Source organism: Patella vulgata, chromosome 7 (assembly GCF_932274485.2).
Source record: "Patella vulgata chromosome 7, xgPatVulg1.2, whole genome shotgun sequence".
NCBI classification, from domain to species: domain Eukaryota; kingdom Metazoa; phylum Mollusca; class Gastropoda; family Patellidae; genus Patella; species Patella vulgata.
In genome coordinates, this window is record NC_065885.2 from 59,195,674 (window position 1) to 59,221,383 (window position 25,710).

The 25,710-nt window shown below is 33.6% G+C and overlaps 1 protein-coding gene and 1 long non-coding RNA gene across 7 annotated transcripts in view; one reads left to right on the forward strand and one right to left on the reverse strand.

Moving 5' to 3' along the window:
* Positions 1–25,710, reverse strand: part of LOC126827498 (plexin-B) — a 310,132-nt gene that overhangs the window by 69,405 nt on the left and 215,017 nt on the right. For 5 of the 6 annotated variants that reach the window (XM_056102566.1, XM_050556896.2, XM_056102565.1 and 2 more), the window contains one exon: positions 17,914–17,988. The gene's annotated coding sequence lies outside the window, so the exon portion shown is untranslated. Of the gene's footprint in view, positions 1–17,913; positions 17,989–18,447; positions 19,011–25,710 lie in introns of those variants that run through there. The other variant, XM_050556894.2, reaches the window with a different exon arrangement.
* LOC126827636 (uncharacterized) lies at positions 1,764–11,112 on the forward strand. Its single transcript, XR_007682812.2, has 3 exons — positions 1,764–1,985; positions 5,129–5,245; positions 10,939–11,112. It is a non-coding gene; the product is annotated as an uncharacterized LOC126827636 (long non-coding RNA).

Below are 25,710 nucleotides of genomic sequence, written 5' to 3' on the forward strand. Positions count from 1 at the left end.
AAATGAAAAAAAATATAACCCTGTCTTCGTCTGTGATTCAGCTCCAGTAGACACTCGGTAACGGCTCCGAGAGCAGTAAAGCGTGATCAAAATACATGCTGGCTTCAGCTGATAATGGCCACTTCAGCCCCGTGCTTCTATTCTACACATGTTAATTAAAGCCATCAATATTCGAGGAAATTGTCAATTCACGTGTGCGGACTCTTCAAGCAGGCTGACCAGTTTAGAATGAGAGAAATTGACTACAGAAGAAGACAAATAACCCAGTATTTGCTCACCCAGGGTCCCTCTTCAAATCAGCCATTGTTCTTTTGGAAAGATATCATGGTAAATCATCCTATAGACAATTTGATAATAATGTTGTTTAATTGGTCCGTCTGACAAAACGAGAAACATCCCATCCATGTGAAAAATGACCGACTGCCTCTCCATGATGTCTTGTTGGCTTCCCAAACATGCCACACAATAAAATTGCCAGACACAAATTAATTTTCACTCCGCGATAAATCTTCCATCTCATGGCTTGACTCATATTTGCATGTCGTTTTATGATCTTGATTTTAAATTACTTCTCTTTTATTACAAGGGTAACTTTGTGCTGGATAATTGAACCAAAAAAAAAACACCAAATCATTCTGACGGTTGCTAGCACAGTCAAATTAAATATAAATGCACAAATAGAAATGAATTTCATTCGATTCACCAGAGAGAAGTGAATGAAATACAAAATCAAATTCAAAGAACCAGACTAGACTAATCCAGAGAGAGATGGGGTTTAACATCCACTCGACACAAACTAGGTCATTTCTGGACTAACATATGGTTCTATTTTATTTCAATAATTCGCTGGCGCGTAGATGTCCGGAGAAAACCCACAAGGTTGGACATGCAACCCTACTCCTTGTCAGGTACAACCGGTGAATCGAAACCACGCCAGTACACTCAATGACAGACCTTATGATACAACGTGCACCCGCTAACCATTCGGCCATCCAACCTCCAGAAAAGTGAAAAGAATCAAAATCAAATAAAATGATATAGGACTTAATGTCCTTCATTTCTGTGCCAACAGGGTTAATGAAGGCGGTGGGTGCACGCCATGTAGTGTGCTGCGAGTTAATTTTGTCCAAACAAAGGCATTTGTTTCCGAACAATAAATGCAAATTTGCACCAAATGAAATAATAATAATAATAATAAAAAAACATCCAGACCAATTATAATTCCACAAAAAATTGTCAACATCTTTAAAGACTGCATGTAACAGAAAAAAAGAAAACACCACCATATTATTATGCCAATCATTTCAGAATGTCAATTTAGACATTCAAAATTCCACTGAATAAAATCATACTGTTCTCAATACCACAAAAGAAATACCAAAAAACAATCGCCATTTTTTAACCTACTTGTTAAAAACACACACGACCGTTTTAGCATTTTTTCTGGATTAAGACTGAAAAGACAACGAAGCAAGGTTGATTTCGTGTTTAAAGACAAACTTTGTTTAAAATTTAGCATATTTACTCGGCTAATACCTTGGCTAATATCACCATGACGCTAAAGAAAATGTCTACAGCAAGGGGAGATAATTCCAACATGTTTTTTTTAAAGCCTTTAAATGAAACTTAACAGACAATGTGGCGTTACTTTTATGATTTATAACTAGAATTGTATCTCAAATTAAGAAAGCCAGTTTTAATGTAACATTACATAAAGTAAATTAGACATTTTGACTATCGGCGACTTCTAGAAACATTTCGTCTTTGTTCAATCGGTGTCTCGAGTCAGAGTTCAAATTGATGTGAGCATAAACCTCACGTTCGCATGTAATCATTGTTTACACAGGGACTTGTGGGTAATTAAAGGACCTCGAAGAAATGAGCTGACTGATGAGAAATCAAGTGATTGGACGAACCACCGACTTAGATCGTAAAATATTGGCGTCAAACTAATGTGCCTTTGGAGTTGTCCACGGTATTAATTAGTAAGCATGTATCTTATTTTATATATGACAATTACCGATTAGTGTGTGGTTTACCAAGTCGAACATTTGATCCATATACAAATACATGGAATGTACTTTAGCGGAACTTTTACTTTAGTGAAATATTGCAGGTCAGATTTTGATCCAAGTAGAAGTTGAGTCAATAATCTTTTGGAGATTGCAAATTGTTTGAATGCAAATTGTTGCTTAAGTTCAAATCATTGTAATTAAAGTCAAAATTCAGGTTTTAACACAAAAGGGTTTGTATTAATAAAAAAACAATTATCCAGGCTTGAAGTCATAATAAGACACATCTATACACAATAACCCATAAATGTGTATTAGTTAATACAATATCACTAATAGAATATACAACATTCCCCTAAAAGTATTAATAGAATATACAGAACTCCCGTGAATATACAGAACTCCTGTTTAATAGAACATACTAATAATTAACTAATTTACTAATTATATATACCTCTGAAAATACACTGGCTACTGTGTAATATCCACCCTAACAATAAACATACATATCATACCAACACAGTATAATGTATATATCTAAATATAAACAACTACTGCATATATCACATAGAATATACATAATGTAACTGTACAATATAGGATTATCATATCATATATACAAATTAACTACTGTGTAATATAAAATATATGTATATTACATAGAATATACTGGACTGATATTCCCTTTAGAAATTCAACTTTAACAATATTGTAGCTTGCAACTGAATTGAATACAACATCAACATCATCAGTATCAAATAATAGAGAATTATATGAATCTAAAACACACTTTTATGGAATAACAATTACTATGGTTTATTTCACTGCAACGTTTCAACAAGGTTTCACAAGTTGTTATCATGTGTATATGCTTGATAACGACTTGTGAAACCTTGTTGAAACGTTGCAGTGAAATAAACCATAGTAATTGTTATTCCATAAAAGTGTGTTTTTGATTATGTTCCAATTACTAAATGCCATTCAAGGGAGAATTAAATTAATCTAAAATTATTATTTAAATTTATACAATTAAAGTAATTTATTTATTTATATTGTTATCTCACATTTTACATACATGTCTTGATAAACGATCAATTAGTCCATCTTTTTATAACTCATGTTTTACCCTGCGTTTGTCTCTCGGTATTGATTTCAACGCCTCACTCGCTTCAACGTCAAATAATATTAATACGACGAAAAACACACATAACATGACATGTACACAATGTCGTTTGAAAGGACACTCGTATCATTGTGCCGTTAGAGAAAAGATTTAAATATTTCAATTACGAATCAAGGAGCAGGTAGACGCCTAATCAAACATCTTCTTCAATAGATCAGTCACACTTCAGTCGCGCGGTGTAAGGTGATAAAATATTTGATTGTCCAATCCTAGAAAATTGAATCACTGGTCTGACTATTGTGTGGTTTGGGCTGACATGTGCTAGTTATGTAAGATATTGTCCTCCATTTGGTTTAAACATAAAGAAGAAATGTGCTTTTATTTATTCAGCTGACCCTTATACTTGTAATTTTCATTTTAAACCCTTGATAAAGATCCTTTCAAATCCCTAAATCGGTTTTAATCTAGAATATATTTATTAAATCTCTAGACCCCTGTTGGCTATTACTCTTTTAATCTGGTCCCAACGAAAACTGTCTTAAAGTCATAGAATACTGATACCCTCAAAATCTTGGCAACAGTCAATAAATTATAATTCATTCAATACAATACAATTAAAACTATTTAAACATAACATATTCAAACACGCCATCCTTATAACTTCTATATTATTAACACAAAAAAACACACCAACCTTATAACTTCTATATTATTAAAACAACTTCTATATTATTAAAACAACAATTTAAACTAAACAGATTAAAACACAGATCCATATAATTATAGAATATTAGTAGAATAATTCTGACAATTTTAATAATTACAATTTATCACATGAATACAATAGAAAAATGTAAACAATTATGACCTTTGTAACCTGGTCTTGTGATGATTGAAATTCCTTCCTTAATCATCACTCATTATTTAATCATACTGTCTCAAAATACCACAGTTATACATAATTCTGTACTAGATGACCTCATCGTTATCCTGTTGATATGACCAGTCCATATCAGGATGACAGTTTAAAACATGTTTAAAGATCTGATTAAAACCTGAAGCTGATAGGATAACAGTGTAAGTTTAAACCATGTTTAAAGACCCGATTAAAACATGAAACTGAAATGAATACAGTTATTGAATTTAATAGAAGCGACTATCCTGTTTCTGCGACAAGTCTAATAGTAAGAGCAGGAGGACCAAACAACCCACAAAGAAAACTATTAAGACAAACCTATGAACAAGAATCAAGCTACACAGACATTGTAAGCAATAAACAAAAAATACCAGCAGTATGCGTATATCACAATAACAGTGTCAAATTAAAACATGAAAAAACTTGAACAAATCACAAAACTTTATGGGGAGAGAGGTGTGCAGTGCTAACCATTCAGCCATCCAACCCTCCTAAAATTTTATAGAATACAGTTACTGAATTAAATATAAGCAATGTTTCAATCTTGTTGATAATGTGCTTTATAAGCTTAGAGAGAGAGAGAGAGAGAGAGAGAGATATAATGTGCTTTATAAGCTTAGAGAGAGAGAGAGAGAGAGAGAGAGATATAATGTGCTTTATAAGCTTAGAGAGAGAGAGAGAGAGAGAGAGAGAGAGAGATAATGTGCTTTCTAAGCTTAGAGAGAGAGAGAGAGAGAGAGAGAGAGAGAGAGAACTACCCCATTTCCAACCTAAAATAATTTAATTTATTTCAATGTATTTTGTTTATGATTGGTTGTTTTTTCAACTTGTATTGTTTGGTCTGGGCTGTCCTGTAATGTCTATTTCACAATTAGAAAAACATTCTAACAATTTTCAAAAATAAATATGTAATGTGTTCTGTTCATGTAATTTTTTGTCTTGTATAGTCTGGGCTGTCCTGCAATGTCTATTTTATAATTCGAAATACATTCAAATAATTAAATTTTAAAAAATAAAACATGAGCTAAATCTTACCCCATTAACATGATATGTTCCTTGTTTTTTATATTTTATTAGAAACACAAATTTTAAGAATGATTTCCACCAAAAGATATCAACTCCTAAAGATTGACTTCAAGTAATGACAAGAATTCCAAGTCTATGATTATATATCCACAAACAGTCACACAGAAGGTACGCAGGTGATCGACTTCTATACCCACTGTTACAAAACAAACTAAGCTGTGAACTTTTCTCGTTTCGTTATCCAAGGTAAATCTTGACAGGTACAGGGTCCAATGGGGTCCAATGTTGGGTAGAGACTGAACGTTCAACCCTTCAACTTGACTTTACATACTGGTTAACAATAGGGACCTATTGTACTTGACACCAAGCTACTTTCTCCTTCACTGACTGTGGGCAGACTAGAGGCATCAGGGGATCAATTAGGACACACCTATATCAAGTCAAGTGGAACCCAACATACATATTAACACCATCTTACACAATTCACCCTAATCAAGCCTCCAGCATCATCTATTATTACTCAATGCTGTAATAATAAGGATGGGGTATAACTGTTCAAATCAATAAAAATATTTTTACAATCACTTGTTAAAAACTGACTGAAAGCCTAACAATGCTTTTCGTTTATGAATTACTCATCCATTGAAGGGCTGAACAATAGCAAGTCATAGAAACTCAATAGTTTCACCATTACTCAATTAATTATTGACCAAACTTCCTCAAAATTATGTTTTCTTAATGGCTTTATGATTACTCTACTTTTAATTTATAAGGTTTTTTCGAAGAATACCCAAAATTAGTAAAATTAGTCCTGTCTCCTTCCACCCTAATATCTTAGTGTTGAGCATTTGTCGAAATAAATTATCGACATTTTTACAAAATTACTTGTAAAAATCTCAAGCCAATTTAAAATAAGTATTTTCCATATATCTACCCGAACATGATAACAGAAATGAATTATCAACATTTTGACAAAATTCCTACCAAATTCTAAATTGAATTTAAAATCAATTATTTGCTGTATAACTCTCCAAAAGTAGGCTATCATAATTGAAAAAAATATTATCAACATTTTTACAAATTTGAAGTCAATTTACAAATAAATTATTTGTTTTAACTATGTGAATATAGTACTTGAAAAAAAAAAACATCCACATTTTGTACAAAATTGTTCAAAATTATCTAAATTGAATTTAAAACAAATTATGTTTTATTTCTATCCAAATGTAGGCTATCATAATTCTAAAAAAGTTAACATTTTTACAAAATCATTTATCAGAGAGAGAGAGGGAGAGAGATGGGTTTTAACATCCACTCGACACAAACTTGGTCATTTCGGGACTAACATATGGTAGAATTTTATATTAGAGAGAGAGAAAAATGGGGTTTAACGTCCACTCTACACAAACTAGGTCATTTCGGGACTAACATATGGTTTAATTTTATTTCAATAATTCTCTTGCGCATAGGGGTCTTTAGCAGTGGGAGGAAACCAGAATTTTATTTTAGCACACACATGCTAACCATTCAGCCATCCCCCCCACCCAAAAAAATATCAGAATATATTAATTGTGTTTTAGTCTTCACACTGTATATCAAATTTCTAGTACCTACAGATACCATCTTGAAGAATATCTAAAGTTTATTTAAGTTGATTTTCTTTTTTCTGTCCATACCATCTACATGTTTTAGCTTTAACAGATGTTTAAGCATAAATCAAATGTTATATAAAAATCACCAAAAATACACTTGTTGTTTTCTCAACAAAACTTTTTATTTTAAATATATTCTTTATTTTTTTTCATGACACAAGAATTCACAAATTCGTAAAAGCAAAAAAAAAAGGAGGGATTTTCAATTGTTACATAAAAAATACTTAAACTCTGCCATATATAGTAACACTTAATTTCTTTTAATCCATAAAAAAAATTGTTTGTAAGGAATTAATGCATATTTCTGGTATTTAATTTTCTAATCTTTTCCATTTTAGTTGTAAAGATTTGTAAATATAATTAAATCAAGTCATGACATAACAAACAAAAGTATACATTAACATTACTTAAAGATACATTATGGGAGATTAAATAAAGAGCTGACAGTTCTCGCTATTATAGTTAAAAACTAGATAGTGTAAAGAGAATATGCTGAAAATTTCAGTCACTCTGAACTGAGATATTAGCGATTGAATTTCAGGCCTAAAGTCAGTGCGATAAAAAAAATAGTCTCCGTTATCCTTTTTTGATTGAATGATCACTGAGCGTTGAGCAGCAGATTGGATTCAAATCCAGTGAAAATCTGACACATAAAGAAAATCGAAGCAAATTCTTAAAAGATATCCCCCCAAAAAATAAAATATTTTGACAGATATAAGGGGTTCTCAGTAAACTCTAAAATTTTAATAGGTGTTGCAACCAAAAACCTAAAATTTTATTAGGTATTGCCTAAGAACTAAATTTCAACTTGGTGTAGCCTTATATAAGAGGAAATTGGAATTACATACAACAATAAATAATCCTTGATAATATAATATTACATTTTCTTATTAATTAATCCCCTTTTCTTCAGACAGATAATAATCACCCCATAACATGTCTTCAAAAATAATTCAATCCTCTCTATAAACTTGCCTCTGGGACATTGGGCCTAGCAGACAATGGCTTCGTCTTATCAGTTTTTCATCATTAAATGAAAGAAAAAAACAAACCAGTATCAGATTTTTATGGTTCCTTTGATGATGTAATGATATCAGATAATAAGAGATAAATAGTCTAACAATGGACTATTTTAAACTCCCCTTCCTCCACCCCCTAGCATTCAGATGTTGCCGTGGACTATTAAGGCTCACCTCGACCCCTATTAAACCGCTATTGTGTTTTAAATATCCCTTTATTATCCCAGACTTCTCGAATTACATGCAACCCTCTTATTACACCACTTGGTGACCAAATCAAAGTCACATTATACCTTAATTCTTACATCCAACCCCTAAAATTAACCCCTAAATTGTTTGAGAAAACTGAACATCAGAAGTAACCACCGTGAAATAGTCGCGACACTTCTAGACCACATGGATACAGAAATAAAACCACTTTAAAGATCTATTCTTACATGACCAGCCCCTAAAATTAAACCCTGAAAGACAGGGCATTAAAACATGTCAGTAACAAATGGTTTAATTCTTGAGAATCCTTTTCCACTGCCTTTAAACCCCTTAAAATGATCATTAATTGTTGTAGTCAGTCAGTCAGAATGTGAAGACACATTTTATGTCCACAGATAATAAGACCTAGAAATCTTTATTCACAGATTTTGTTGCTTTTTAGTCCCCATTTCAACAACTCCCAAATGTTTTATTCTTTAAGAAAATAGATCAGAAATTAGAAAATGCAGGCCAACTGACTGATATTTTCAGCATTGTATTTTGTAACAATATTTATTCAGTATCTACAACATGCTGTATTTTTAGTGCATGACTGAAAAGGGGACTGGAAAATCCTGAGAAAGAATGTCAGCCAAATCCAGGATCGAATCTGTGACTTCCTGGTTATTGAGCCAGCGTCATACTCACTGAGTCACCATAGCTCTCATATAGATCATTGGAATGTTATAGGGGCATTAGATAAGATTACATGAAGAGCTGACAGTTCTCGTTATAATAGTTAACAAATAGATAATGAAAAGGGAATATGCTGAAAATTCCAGTCATATTACTTCACTCTGAGCCTAGATATTCGCGATACCATTATGGCATAGCCTTGATTGTCATTACTACTATTGTTACGATAATAAACAAAGTCTTGATTATCCATTTTTATGGTAACCGCATCAAGCACAAAACGTATTCAATATTGCAGCCATCTGATGGTATCATAAGTTGATTATGGTCTTGGTAAGTTTATTAATGTCTAATTAATAATTTATATAACTTTTTGGTCATAAAGAAAAACTTGCAATAGGCAGATTTACCCCTTGCATAATGCCTGTTTCATTTAGACATACATTTCACATTGTTACAGTTTATAAAACAACATTCACAGAGGGAGGTCCAACATACACATTACTTCTGGTTTTCCAATTCAAATATTTTCAAAATAATATTTATTTTGTTGTTCAAGTAAATTATATCTGTCTCAATCTGAAAGACACATGGAAACTGACTTTCTTCTGCGAACTAGATTGTTTACAATTCAGTAACCTCGAGGGATTCATGGAGACTCCATCTTGTGTTACATAACCTTTAATTAATACATAATCATTTCCTTTGATTCTGCAGACGCCTGCAGGCAAGGGAGATAATCATTAGTAGAAAACCTGCTTGGATCAAATGTTGATTAGGCCTATAATAGTTTTTCCCCTGAAAGTTTAATGTACTGTCTGGAGCTTGAGGTAGACATGATGTTTGTCCCCTTTGACAACTTCTCAAAGAAATGAAAATATGGAAGATATAAACCCCTCCGTGATTCATTTTATCGTCATTATGTAATTAAAAACAAACATGTTTTTGTGTGAATTTCATCATGGCTGCCTAGAGCAAATAGAAGTAGGAAGAGGTATCAATTGAAGTAATGAAAATACTTAAATCAGATTTGGAAGCATAATTCAGGATGGTGTTTTGAATTCTACAATTTATTTATTTTTGTTCGGTTGTTTAAACCTCTGCTTCCACAATTATGATGTCGCAGACAACTTGAATTTCAACTGCCAAGAGATCTTTTACAGTCAGTTTATGTGCACTATCAAATTTAAAGAAACGTAATTTTATGTTAATCACTAATGTTTCGAAACACATTGAGAAATACATGATAGGCAATCATAAATCTGGAAGAAAAGATGCACTGTGGACACTTTAACTAGGTCATTTTGAAATTAACAAATTTATTTGCGAAGAAATGGGGTAAAAAATCATCTGGACACTTGAAATAGATCATTTTCAGGAACCAACAAGTTTTATTTACATTTATTCTTAATGTAAAAATATTCCTATCCTTTTTTTTACTATAATTGACTTTATACAGGTGATTATGATACGACGTATTGTTGTTACACCTGTATTTACCTGTGTAGATATCATAACACAGGTAAATAATCACCTATACTTATCACCTACTTATAGCAGATTAAATGAAAACAATTGCTATGGACACACATTCTCCAGGTAATCAACTTGGTCTCAAGAAACAGAAAACAATGTATTTAATCCCTTCCCCAGGTAATTAACCAAAATCTCGTGAGATGGAAACAATGTATATAATCCTTTAAGACACAGGAACCAGTCCCCACGTTGATTACAGGTACTTGACAACAATCAGTTAATCTTCCTCCATTCACCTGTGTATTGTTCCAATCAAAAGGTATTAATTTACAATAGTCTCGTTAACAGGTAATCATTAACTTATATAACCGACAATATACCTATAGTTCCACTTGACAGAAAATACTATTAATAAGTCATGATGTCATTTATTCATTAATCATATTATGTGTAATGCAATATCACCTGAGTTGGAAGCGAACGTTAGAGAAATGGGGTTTTACATCCACTCGACACAAACTAGGTCATTTTGGGACTAACATATGGTTCAATTTTATTTCAATAATTTGCTTGTGCGTAGGGGTCTTTAGCAGTGGAAGGAAACCATAAGACCCAGAAAAAAACCCACAAGGTTGGACAGACGACCCTATTCCTTGTCACGTACAACTGAGGAATCGAAATCATGCCAGTTAACTCAATGACAGACCTTATGATACAGCGCGCAGGTGCTAACCATTTAGCCATCCTACCCCCAGACACATAAAAAACTACATTATATACAAATCAAGATGTAAAAGATTTTCGCCCTTTGTTCTCTGTTTTTTTACAGATGAAAACCAGTGTTTATGGATACCCAATTACTGGATTTATTACTATGTGATGTTTCAACATACTCTCTTCTTTACCAAACATTGAGTTAATATGTTCAATTACTAAATGCCTATCAAAGAGTGACTATGTTTTTGTTCAAAAGGTAATAAACACAACACCCCCTGCAGGGTTTTTAAACAAAACCGGTTTTTAATTCTCGATTTCATGTCTACGTGACTATTATTGCAGCTATCAATAGATCTGTACACCATGCTCATCATATATAAAGGTGGATGGGATATGACACTTCCCTTGTCCGCAATATCACTATAGTGGAAGCAGACATAAAAAGACCTAGATAGATAGATGACACTCTTGTCTGCAATATCACCTCGGTGGAGAGAGAGAGGGTTTAACGTCCACTCGACACAAACTAGGTCATTTTGGGACTAACATATGGTTTAATTTTATTTCAATAATTCGCTTGCGCGTAGGGGTCTTTAGCAGTGGGACGAAACTGGAGGACCCGGAGAAAACCCACGAGGTTGGTCAGGCGACCCTACTCCTTGTCACGTACAATTGGGGATTCGAAACCAGGCCAGTTGACTCATTGACAGGCCTTATGAAACAGCACGCACGTGCTAACCATTCGGCCATCCAAACCCCCTCACCACGGTGAAAGCGGACGTTAAATAAAGCTATTTCACACATAGATGACACTTAATGACACACAGAGAATACAACTCAAATTTTAATCCCTCAAGGCTAATAGGCAATTTATATATTTAAATTTAACAAAACTAAGGATTGACAGATTTTCTTCAGATTATCTAAGATGATTAAATCAAAAAAATGGAGGTTTGATGTCATCTTGATCTTGATGTTCACAGACAGAAATGATTTATTCTTTCGTATCAAACTTACGTTTTAAGACACAATTAGATGACATCATGAAATCAAATTGAAAAGAATGGCAACTCTAAATGGCAATAAATTAACTTGCGTTTGGATTCATCAATTTTTGTCATTATTGAACCAATATGCTTTTTGATAAGACGCCCTTTTAATGTGTGTACGGAAATAAAATGAATTAAAATGGGTGTTTAACGTTCTACTTTTCTACACCAACTAGGCTAATGAAGTTTTTGTTATCTTAACTCCAATCATTACTCTTGTGAAAATTCCAGAGCAAGGGCTAGATTAATCAAGACCACAAGTATTCAAAAGCAGGTAGTGTGCTCTATTAGCAAGTGGCTGGATTAGTCAAGACTACAAGTATTCAAAAGCAGGTACTGTGCTCTATTAGCAAGTGGCTAGATTAGTCAAGACTACCGGTACTCAAAAGTCTGTGGATACTTAATGTTAGGCTGAGATATTACTCAATGCATTATTTAACTTTCTGTTCAATAAACTTCTAAAACAGCTGAATAATCTTCACTTATACAAAATGGAGGAATTGGTCCGTTTCGAAATGTTTATTTACGCATTTAGACTGTGTCTGGATGAAAGCACCTGCTTCAACTATACTGTAATTAGAACATTATTTAAATGTGAAACTTAAGTAATATTAATTCTGTATGTTCTGAGTTAGCAACTTCCTCTAGGTAGAACCATGCGGTATCTTAATCAAGCATACAAATGTACATTTATCTAATATTTGTTAAACAGGTGCTTGGTGGGGTAAAATGTTGTTTTATTGGCATCTGCCCATGAAATTATCATATTAAATACATATGTACATGATTTATCTTCAGCTTAAAAGATAAAACATACAGGTAAACATATTAAACATTTCAAGGCCTATATAAAGGCCTAACAGGAAAATCTGTTTACCATCAGGCAACTGGTGGCAATCAAAGAAACTGAACTAAAATTTAATCTAAAATTTATGGAACCTTTCAAATTTTCGCCATTTTTTAGAGGGAGGAGGAATCGGGTCGATTAATTGTCATCCCAACAGTATCAAGACATATTTTATTTATTTCTCTCAAGCAGCCATTAACTGTTACTACTGTCAACAAAATATCGTGAAGCAATTTATCAATACAGATTGCACATGACATGTATGTACAGATATTTTAATTTGCCTTTTTTTTATCTAACTTCCGTTTGTTCTGATAAGACTTACATAAGGATCTTCCACGACATCTGACATTCGTAGAGAAATAATTTTTATTAAAGACATGCCTTTATCTAAATCCTGGTTTTCCGTCCATTAATCTCTTCTTTATCACATTTAAATATTTCACAAACGTTCCACTCAAATCAAGCTTAATCAACAAACCAAGAGTTTATTTGCAAAACACGACATAAACATAAGTTTGTGTAGATAAACACTCTCTCTCTCTCTCTCTCTATGTCTCCCCCTTCTGTCTCTCTTCCCTTCTCTCTCTCTCCTGTTTCTCTCTCTCTCCCCCTTCTTTCTCTCCCCCTTCCCTATCACTCCTCCCTCTCCCCATCTCTCCTCCCTCTCTCTTTCTCTCCCCCTTCCATATCTCTCCACTCTCTCTCTTTCCCTTCCCCATCTCTCCTTCCCCATCTCTCCTTCCTCTCTCTCTTCCCCATCTCTCCTTCCTCTCTCTCTTCCCTATCTCTCCTCCCTCTCTCTTTCTCTCCCCCTTCCATATATCTCCACTCTCTCTCTTTCCCTTCCCCATCTCTCCTTCCTCTCTCTCTTCCCTATCTCTCCTCCCTCTCTCTTTCTCTCCCCCTTCCATATATCTCCACTCTCTCTCTTTCCCTTCCCCATCTCTCCTTCCTCTCTCTCTCTTCCCTATCTCTCCTCCCTCTCTCTTTCTCTCCCCCTTCCATATCTCTTCCCCCCTCTCTCTTTGTCTCCCCCTTCCATATCTCTCCTCACTATCTCTATCTCTCTCCCCCCTTCCCTATCTCTCCTCCCTCTTTCTCTGGTATAACTAGAGATCATTACCTTGATCAAGAACACAATATACTTTGCCTCAGCCATTTCAAACTAATATTATTCTACCTACAGACACAAATCACTCGGCTAGATTACTGATTACATTAGCTCTTAAAAAAATATATATAAAGATTGTTTAACTCCATGATAAAGATAACCAGAATGAAAAATTATCAGTGCCATATTTCAAATTGTCAGCATATCTTTAATTCCATGTCATAAAAAAAAAATAAAGAGGGCAAATGTTTATCAATCTTACATAAATATATTATGATCATGTGGAATCGCAAATGGATGCCAACAAATATCAGTCCGAAATCACGCTAAATAAATGCCACATAACCACGATATCTCTACTAACTGAACATGAATTTCATGAACAGAAACATGGCGGGTGAAATTTAGATTCCCTGGCTGTGGATTGGACAAGGATGAGGATTTTAAAGTTACAGATTAGAATCGTTGAAATTCTATGACTGCAGATTGGAACTGTTGAAATTCTATGACTGCAGATTGAAACCGTTGGAATTTCATGACTGCATAGTGCATATTGGAAAAGATTGAGAATTTCATGGCTGCAGATTGGAAATGGTTGAGAATTCCATAGCTGCAGATTTTGGCTCCCATCATGAAAATACACTTAAAATAAAATCTATTACAGTTAGTCTCGAGGAACTGGAGAGTTAACTTTCACTTGCCAAGAGTAGCTGTCTCCAGTCCAGGAATATCCGCAGGTGTACAAATTAGAATGCAAAAAGCCTCGAGAGCTGGAAATCGTTGGAGAATGGACAGAAAACATGGCCTTGCATTTCACATGACATAAAATTTGACTATGTTAGTCTCAAAATGACCAAAATATTGTGTGGAGGTGACATTAAACCTCATTCCATTCCATAGCAATGTCCAAGTATAAATGGAAATCGTTCGAGAATGGACAGAAAACATGGCCTTGCATTTCACATGACATAAAATTTGACTATGTAAATCTCAAAATGACCAAAATATTGTGTAGAGGCGACATTAAACCTCATTCCATTCCATAGCAATGTCCAAGTATAAATGGAAATCGTTGGAGTATGGACAGAAAACATGGCCTTGCATTTCACATGACATAAAATTTGACTATGTAAGTCTCAAAATGACCAAAATATTGTGTAGAGGCGACATTAAACCTCATTCCATTCCATAGCAATGTCCAAGTATAAATGAAATGAAATGAAATGGGGTTTAATGTCCTACTGGGCTAATGAAGACGGGCACATGCCATACAGTGTGCTATGAGGGAAATTTTGCCCGGCACTACAGACTACTTTTATATCAAATTCCAACTGCCAAGGGATCTTTTACGTGCACAGCAATCTGTAAACAGAATCTTGGTTTTCCATACCATCCGAACCACTAGACAGCTGTCCTTGTCAGAACCTCCAAAATCCAAGAGTATTTGCCCGCAAAGCCCTTGAAAAATGGAAATCAAAAATGTCACTGTCAAGGCAAAATTTTGCTACCTTGCATATGTTAGTCTCAAAATGGCCAAAATTTTGTGTTCACAGAACATTAACCGTTATTTTATTCACAGCAATAAGCCACCAGTATGTCTAGTAATTAATCGCACAGAAAGAAGCAGAAGGAGAAATGTTTTTTTCTCATGGTAAAACCCCAGCATGATACGAACAGGACTTGAGAAATACAGGGCCTACCAGTAGACAACTTGTTTTATTTCTATTCAATCACTCAGAACTTCACAGGTGGCAACATCGACTGTCGGTACTCATAAAATACCTCCTAATAGACCAGAAAATTATTTTTCTAACAAACTCATAAAAATATGAGACAGAGATAGTAAAATTGGCCAATAAAAATCCTTGTATTTTCTTACAGTAACGTAGATCACTTCAGAAAAAAAATATTAACCGAGAAATAAAAAGCGGAGGGACATAAATTCCGTCTTTGAAAATTTGTCGAGAGTAACCATTAACACCGGCTCCTGTGAACTAAGTAATACGTGCTTACTGAGCCATATGTGAATAAAAATGACTATTTCAAGGTTTTAAAAAAATATGGGTGAAATTTATCAAAGGTTAGAAATGATGAATTTACCAAACATGGGTTCATAAATTGACATATTTAATATTTAGAACGAGATTTTATAAACATTTAAGTGCATGTAGGTTTTTGATCCTGTGTAGATCAGATGTGATAAAATAATTCAAGAATGTGGTTGATAATTTTTAAAACGAAAGTGTAAAGTATTGAACATAGCAGTCTCATAACTGGCAACGCAATTCCTTTTCATGTACATGGGTGGGAAATGAAATGAAATAAAACAGAATTTACGTTCCTACTTTCTGCACCATGCTGTATGTATGCTATAACGAAAATTTTCTTAAATAAAGAGAAAGAGAGAGAAATGGGGTTTAACATCCACTCGACACAAACTAGGTCATTTCGAAACCAACACATGGTTCAGTTTTATTTCCATAATTCGCTTGCGCATAGGGGTCTTTAGCGGTTGGAGGAAACAGGAGGACCTGGAGAAAGCCCAGAAGGTTAGACAGACAACTGGGGAATTTAAATGAAATAAAACATGGTATTAGTTTTTACTTTCTCCACCATGTAGTGTGTAAAAAGAGTAATTTTGCTCTAGTGTTGCTCTAGTGTTTCAATCAATCTGGTTAAAACACAAATTTCCCTCATAACACACTACTTAGTGTATATGCCCCTCTTCATTAGCCCAGTTGGAGAACAGTAGGATGTTAAACCCCATTTTATTTCATTTCATTCTGAAAGGGGGAACCAGGTAGGAAAATCTTAAGGAACTTTCTCAGCGAACACCAGGACTGAACCTAAAACTTCCTGGTTAGTGAGGCAGCACCTTACCCACTGAGCCATTGACAATAAGCAGAACACATGGACTTTTAAATCAATATCATATAACAATATGCAGATGCCATAGATTTTTAAACAAAAAAAAAGATTTCTCTGAGTTCATTAATAAATGATCTAAAATACAACTGGGGTGTAATAATTTACTCCACTTGGGACAACTGCATCAAAAATCCATCAATATTTCATATATTTCAGATAAACGCATTGATAGGTTTCTGAAGAAAAGCAATTTAAATATTTGCAAAAAAATATTGTCATTGAGAAAAATGAGTTAATTAGCTTTATAATGGCTAATGGCGTTGAATCCAGTCGATAACGAGTACCGACAAATTAACGAAGCTAAGTTCTTATACAGGAAACCCACTTAGGAAATATACAAAACTTGAAACATATGTCAGATACGTGTACGTCAAACTTTGAAGTGTGTCCAAATTATAATCGGACACCGACATATGATTTAAAATAATTTTTTTATAATGTATTAAAAACAATATTTCCACCTCCCCATTAACCAAAATATGTTCATTTGCCGACTCCAGAATAATTGAATGTTTTACAGAATACTCCAACAAGGGCCCAATCACAGAAATTCAAGCAATCATTGCACTTCTATCATTTCCACCAAACAATTTTTGAACATTAGGGGGTCAAATTGAAACAAGAATTTTTAAGACTAATATTACGATATTATTAATGGTAAAGCCTTTGAAAAAATCCCCCAGTAAAAACCATTTTGGTGTATTGGGCTATTCTGGCAAATATAAGAGAAATTCAAGCATCTGAACATGTGTTCAACCACCACCACGAATCCAACAACCCCATACACCTATTCTCCTACCCCACAGACAATATCTTATTCTGTATAGTCTTTCTTTCTCTTATAGTAAACCTGATTTAGAGCAGTTTTCACTAAAGGGGCAACAGTTACATGTATCAGACTTCAACATTATGTAATTGGACTGATTTAAAACCGTTTTGATTTAAGATGGCAACATATTTCAGTAATTTGGCTAAATCTGACGATGTATAACATTTAATGTCGTGAGAAATCTTTACCGCTTAAACATCAAAATGATAATTTTAATTTTTCATGCAAATCACAGAAGTCATACACTTCACAAGTTCACATATTTCTAGAGATTTATCTCAAGTTAAATAAAAAAAAATATATAAAATAAATCAACTTACCATTCAATGAATGCAGCTAATTCTTAAATCCACAATCCTAAATTATTACTGTTTTGCTGAAGTTATTTCCAATCACTGAAAATAAATAGAAAATTTTGTCCTGAATACTTTTTGGTTTAAGAAACTAAAGAATAATAACACTTTGTCATACACTGTATGCTGACTACTCTCATACCATTAACTGAGAGTAGAGACTCACTGGTTTATAATAGCACTTGATCAATTACTAACTAGTATTAGCCTCCAGCTTGTTTCAGCTTCACGAATAGATATCTATCGAGACAACTCTTCCTAATTCAGACCCTAAAAATAATCACAGCAGACACCCTTTTTTGGTTAATTCAATTGATAATATTAATACTTAATCCTATTAATAACACTCACTGCCTTTATTTAATTTCTGGTACTAATTTTGACTGTAGGTATCGGTAACAACTCTTTTCTAATTCCGACCCTCAAAATAATCACAGCAGACACCCTTTTTTGGTTAATTTAATTGATAAATTATCACTTAATCCAATTAATAACACTCACTGCTTTTACTAAATTTCTGGTACTAATTCGTACTGAACAGTCTGAGTTTTTGTTTCCCTGTATTACAACACACTTCTGACTGACACCAGTAGTCCTAAACACATCACAGGTTTTCACATGACTGACTATATGTTCACTCCACTCATTAATATGTCATCGCTTGCCTTCTGTCTTACAGCTACTAAACCCTACTAGAGAGCTCTCAATGATCACTAAATAGCACTCCTACTAAACAAAACACCCCAAAAAATTCAGTCTCTTTCAATCTGTAATCACTGCTTATTTTCATCTAAGTTACAGTACAAGCCTTTCACTGTGTACAAATCGTGAGAATAACCGACTCAGATCTGTCTACACCGAGTAATAACTAAATTATGAATATAACAAGTTTGCCTCGTCACTCCAGCAGTTATAATTATGAACAAATATATATAAGCCGGGCTCTCAGCAGCAGGCGGGCAACTCGTACTAATAATGGAGAGAGAGAGAGAGCCAATTATCCAAACTTCTTACTGTATCAGACGACACAACACAAGTAGGCTATCACCCTCAAGCCACTACAAATACCTACAAATGTTACTCCGCTATTAACTAGCCAATCTATCACTGAAGGAAGCACCATGGAATCTGGCCTATACCATTCCACAATATTTGCATTACATAGAAACAAGCTTGGAGAGGTGGTGTGGGCTCGTCTAACCTAAACCATCTGTATAAATACGATTGGTCGGGAGCATGGCTACTATTTATCGTCTTAACTTAATGGACAGACAAAATTAAACCCACAAATATTTGCTTTCAGATTTCCTCAACATTTTTGAATTTTTGTATGGAAATTCTTGAGTATTGTGTCTTTTATCAGACAATAGTTATTTCTAAGAGCAAGTTGATCTTAACAACCTATTGACTTTAACAACCAAAGATTTTTTTTTTATTCTCCAACCCAAACATGAATGAGTGTCTATTTTCTCATTGTATTTTGATAGAATTTCTTCATTTACACCAACATGGCTTACATTTCAAACGTCTTGTTAACCTTTCTTTAGTCATGTTCAAGGAAACTGTATTGACAAATAGTTTGCCGAGTTAAGACATTCAGTCATTTTATCCTTCTTTTTTTTTTTGTTTAAAAGTATCACATAGTTGACATATTTGAATGTTCAAAATAATTTTGCATTCCTCTACTTATTATATTCAACCCCCTTTTTTTATTTCAATTTAAAAGCTCAAAATGAAGTTATAATTTTGAATGTCTACAAATTATATTAATGGGGAGAAAATAAAAACAAATTTGAAAGCTCTTTATAACGTAATACCTAAAATTTGAGATTTTTTTATTTTTTTTTTTATAGAAATTTATGAATTCTACATTTTGATTTTATCTCATGTATGCACTTAACAGCAAAATTATCACAATATCGTCAAAAAAAAGTTTTTTAGGAAGGTTTAAGAGAGTTAAAAGAGGCTTAGAAATTAAACTAAATACATGTAGCTAGTTTATTTTAAAGCCCCAATCTGCCAGAATAAATTTTAATTATAAAGTGTATTTTTTTTTTTATCAATTAAGCTAAATAGCTAAGTTATCTTAAAGCCTGAAACTTCCAGCATTAAAATCAAATATATAATGTTTAAAGAGCATACACAATCAAAAATACTTTAATTAAAAAGCACTTTAAATACACAGCTAATTTGTACACAGGAACATCTTAATAACTATCTAATCCCTTGTGTTTTTTCAACACTAAAGGAACTTCTCAGTATTTTCACCTTTTTTGGAGGGGGTGGGTGATGGTGGCCCATAAAAGTAGATAATAATTTTGTCATCAGAACAGGGTCAAAATATCTAACTAGTTTACATCAGTCGATAACTGTTACAGCAGTCAACAAAATATTCTTTCCTGTATTTTAAGGGGTTTTATATATATATGATCAAAGTATTGAAATATCAAGAATATTAAGAATTAGGATTTTAATTCACATCAAATCAGAAAAGAAGTCCTATATTTTCTTGTGATTCTTCCATCATTTGGGGTTATAATTATATCATAGCACCGGAATCTCAAGAATATTGAAGATAGAAGATTTTAATCCACATCAAAAGAAAATAATAATTTGTCCTTGTAATTCCACAGTTGGGGGAGTTATTTTATCAAAGTGCTGTAATATCAAGAATATAAGATAAAGGATTTTAATCCAAAAAGACAGAAGAATTATTTTGTTCTTATCATAAAAACATTGGAATCTCAAGAATATTAAAGATATAGGATTTAATCCACAACAATTTAAAAGAGAAGAACTATAAATAAGAGCTTTAATTAACCTTGTCAAGATAATGCAAGTTGAGAAAAGGGATAAAGATCTTAATCTGTTCCCAATATGGAAAACTAGTTAACTCTGTGGAGGTTATGTAAACTTATAATTTTAATTTGTTTCCAATCTGGTTTGATAAATCTGGTTTACAGAGTCTTATTGTTTAAAACTATCATTAAATTAGATTAAGATATTTTATATAAATAGAAACATCAGAGTCAGGAATATCCAGACTTGTGCAAAGCTGGTAGTAGGCCTGGGCCAGATGTGGTGATACATAGGCCCTATTTTGAAAAGGCTCATTAAGTTTTTCTATAATCAGTGCTAAATACGTATAATTTATAGTTTTTCAGTGTTTTGTTGAAATTTTCAACCTATGTTCAGTTCATAATCGAAATGTCAGGTCCTAGTTCATTATACCCTTTGTGTGTACCTCATCAAGGATCACTGATAAAATTTTAATTGGTTTTCAATCCATCCATTTAATAATACCAAAGATTAAAGAGAAGGATTGGGTATGGTTAAATCAAATTTAAAACCAGGGGCCCCGTTTCACAAAATTTTAACTAAGATAAAATCCAAATTTTGGTAATTTGATTGGATAATATTAGATTGATTTTTGTACTTAGCCAATCAAAATTGAAGTATCTACTAAAATTTGGATTTTATCTTTAGTTAAGATTTCGAGAAACAGGGCCCTCAACAAAATAAAACTGACATAAACACATCCATGGTGAACCTGACAAAAGGATTTGAATGAGTGTGAAGGAAAATGACCAGGGTTGATGCAAGGACCCCAGTGCAAGCTTCATCTGGCCCCCGATTGTTAAAGGGACATTATGGGAGATTAAATAAAGAATTGACAGTGCTAGCTATAATAGTTAAAAAAAATAGATAACATCAATAGAATATGCTGAAATTTCAGTCAAATTGCTCCAATCTGAACACAGAGATATTAGCTTTTGAATTTTAAGTGAGCCTTGATCATCATTACTAAAGTCGGTATGATAAAAACCAAAGTCTTGATTATCCATTTTTACGTTAAATTATTTTTCAAAAAATATATTCCAATCCACTAAATATCGCAGGCTAGCAGCAATGGCATCGAGAGTTGATTATGGTCTGGATAAGTTAATTAATGTCTAATAATTTAGAGAACATTTCAGGCCTAAAGAAAGATTTACAATAGGCAGATTTAGCTCTTGCATAATTTATGTTTAATAGTTAAACTAAATTCAGAAATAAATAACATGAAATGGGGTTATACGTCCTACTCATCTGTACCAACTGGGCTAATGAAGACAGGGTAAATTAAGAAACCAGGACATAATAATATTTAAACACAATCCATGGAGAACCTGATGGGAAGAGATATGACATGTATATGTTTAGATATGACAGAAGCTTATTCAATACTAGCAGTTTTTCTACTTAATGACTTATCATATAATCAACTGACAATATATATCTAACATTCACTTTATCGACCAGTTCTCTTCTACTCTTGTGTTCTGTATGTAACAATTGTTCTTTAAGGCCAATATCAAAAATATCTTGTTGCATGTAATTGTTAACATAAATGAAATGAAATGAGGGTTTAAAGTCCTATTTATCTGCAGCAACCAGGCTAATAAAGAGCCAGGACATTTGACCAACAAGTGCAAAGGGGGATGATATTTTTTGGTCCCATCCGAAAGACTGGACACTTTTGCAGATTGGTCCTCTGTCCTACACCACTGATAAGGAGAAACCAGGGTGAAACATCCGGATGAAGTTTCTCTGCCAACATCAGGATGGAACCTTCTTATTAGTGAGTCGGCACCCTACCCACTGAGCCACCACGGCTGCATTTTTTTTTTTTTATCAGTGTGGCTCCCAGTCAGATTATGGCTTTAGATGAATTAAACATTAAAATATTGAATATCGAATTTACCATACATATTTCACTTTCCAAATTGAATTTTTGGAGAGATATTTCATATTCCAAATACAATTTTCAGAGAAATATTTCATCTTCCAAATCTAATTTTCAGAGAAATATTTCATCTTCCAAATTTAATTTTCAGAGAAATATCTCATTTTCCAAATTGAAATCTAAAGAGCCATCAAGTCTAAAACTGACAACTACTTCCTTGTTCTAAAAGTCCAATAAAGGCAAATCAACAAATTCTAAATAAAAATTGGCCTTATCAGCTTAATATTATCTCCCCAGTAGCCGTGTATACCTGATAATCATACTACCATACTAGGTGGGGGAGAGAACTCTCGGGAGAGAACTCTCAGGGGAATTACATAACCCAATTAACTGCTTGCCTTCATCGCAATTAGATACAATTTTAATCTAAACAATTTGTATAAGCTTAAAATAATGAAGAGAAGTAAACACGGCCACTCGGGAATAATCTGGGTATTTATTTTCATATTAATCACATCAGGTTGTACCTTGTCGATACGGAGAAAAATTACTTACACGAGCGCTTTATTGAATAAATTGCTAACTATTTCCAGATTCCACAACAAGCTGTGTCAGTTAATAAAACGAGATAAAATGGAGAACTAGGTCAATGCATTTCTTCAATCTTATCCTTAATCAAATCAGTTATTCTTGCGTAATAATGTGATTAAAATGGCATTAATCACTTCTAGGGAAGATTCACCAGTCATCAATGATCGTAGAACATTTACTTGCATTCTAAGAAAAGATAATTGCCAACTGCCTGCGTTTACCAAAAAAAAAAAAATTAAAAAATTCTGTTACAATTGCGGAACAGACAATCTAATATTGTACAATATGTAATTTACATGGAAACTACAGAAATTGGTGAAAAACGTTGATTGCCTTGTATTGTTTTTAATGTGTTATATGATTTAAAGGTGTAGTCCCAGATTGTCTTGTGTTCTTTTGAATGTATAACTCAATTTAAAGATGCAGAAGGTCCAGTTCCAGATTGTCTTGTTTTGAATGTGTCATTCAATTTAAAGATGCAGTCCCAGATTGTCTTGTGTTGTTTATAATTAGTAACATGATCTAAAGATGCAGTCCCAGATTGTGTTGTGGTGTTTATAATGTGTAACATGATCTAAAAGCTTTAAAGGTGCAGTCCCAAAATATACTCGATATTCATTTATAAACTCAAGTTTAAGTAAGCAAATCAAATGCGAAAAAAGAAAGGAAATTGCATGGGATGGACCTTTTTGTCGACAGAATACTTCGATCCTTTGGAGATGAATATAAATTGGATTGCCAAAGGGTAAAGGAAATGTAATAGAGTTAACAATGGTAACCTTTTTTAAGCCCAACTGGCCTGATGAAGATTGGCATATTATTCCACATAGTATACTATGAGGGGGAAACTTTATCTGAATTCCAACTTTTAACTATCCAGGGTACTTGGATAAAAATCCTAATGGAGAGAGAGAGAGAGAGAGAGAGAGGGGGGGGGCGAGATGGGATTTAACAACCCCCTCGAATTAAAAAATGTGTGAAAATTTTTAAATGTGCTTTTTTAAGGTATCTGGGGAGAGATAGAGGGAGAGAGTGGGAGACTTTAAGATATCTGGGGAGAGATAGAGAGAGTTTAACAGTGGAAGGAATCCGAGAAAACCAACAAGTGGTGAATCGAGACTACACCACATGACTCAATGACAAACCTTATGATGTTACACCTCTTAAACCATTCAGACCCCCCCCCTTAAATTCTGCTGGACAAGCTAGATTTAATAGATTTTATTGTAATAGATCTTTACTATCATATAACATATTATATTCTTTATCTCGGGTCTATTGTCTCTTTAAAGTGATTTAAACTATCGACAGAACCATTATATGCTCTCGTTAAAAACCATCCTCTTATTTTCTCACATAAAGCAGACTACAAATTGATAATTCTTTCTCTGTGTTTTATTACTTTAAAATATAAGAAAGCAACAGTCACTTATAATACAGTGTAATTTTATTTCTATGGTTAATGTGTTACCAGATGGTCCTACACTTTTTAGCACATATGACGTCGTATCTGGATTGTGGGATAGGGTTAGGGTAAGGGTTAGGACCTATAAATTTTGTCAATGTCTAGAGGTGTAAACAGGGTTAGTGCTAACCCTAACCCTGGACCAAGGCTAACACTTACCCTAACCCTAAAGCACAATCCATATCTGATGTCATATGTGCAGAACTGCCTCCGATCTACCATTCTCCATTATAAGTGGTAGAATCTTGACTAGACAGCAGTTTTTCCACCTATTCTCCATTATGAACGGTAGAATCTTGAATAGGCAGCAGTTTTTCCACCTACTCTCCATTGAATTCCAACTGTTAATTATCCTTTTACTCCAGTATGTACTTTGGTGGACCTTGTTTTTTTTATCCCTTTCGAATGACTAAGCACCTATTACCTTGTCAATCACGCAGTCGGTGCCTTTAACAACTGAGAATGGGGCTTGAGGAATCCTAAGGGTCGTCCCATTCCACACCACAAATAGACACAGAGAGAGAGAAAAATGTTTTGAGTAACACTGTGATTTGAACCCTGGACATTCTGGTTGAGAGTCTAAGTGCCCTTATAGCCCGACTACCACAGTCCACCACACCCAATGTCAACACAGCCTTATTATCAGGTCTCAATGACTTATGGTCGCCACCCAACAGCATGTAGACATCCTAATTCATAAATCACCCGCCTTTAACGTCAATTCACGTTACACACCCTTCAAACATTTCATCCTTGCATACAACCAGACACAAATCAAATTTCTAAATTTCACAAAAAAAATATTTTCTATTTTGGAAGTTCATTAGAAGTGAAGGCAGCTAATAATATTATTAAAAGACGAACACCAAACCTGTCCATATGTGCACCGAGATCGACTTGTATTTTGACTACGATTTACAAATCCCGTCCAGGACTTGACGCAGGAAGGAATATTTTTATATTTTCATAGAGTATGATGGTT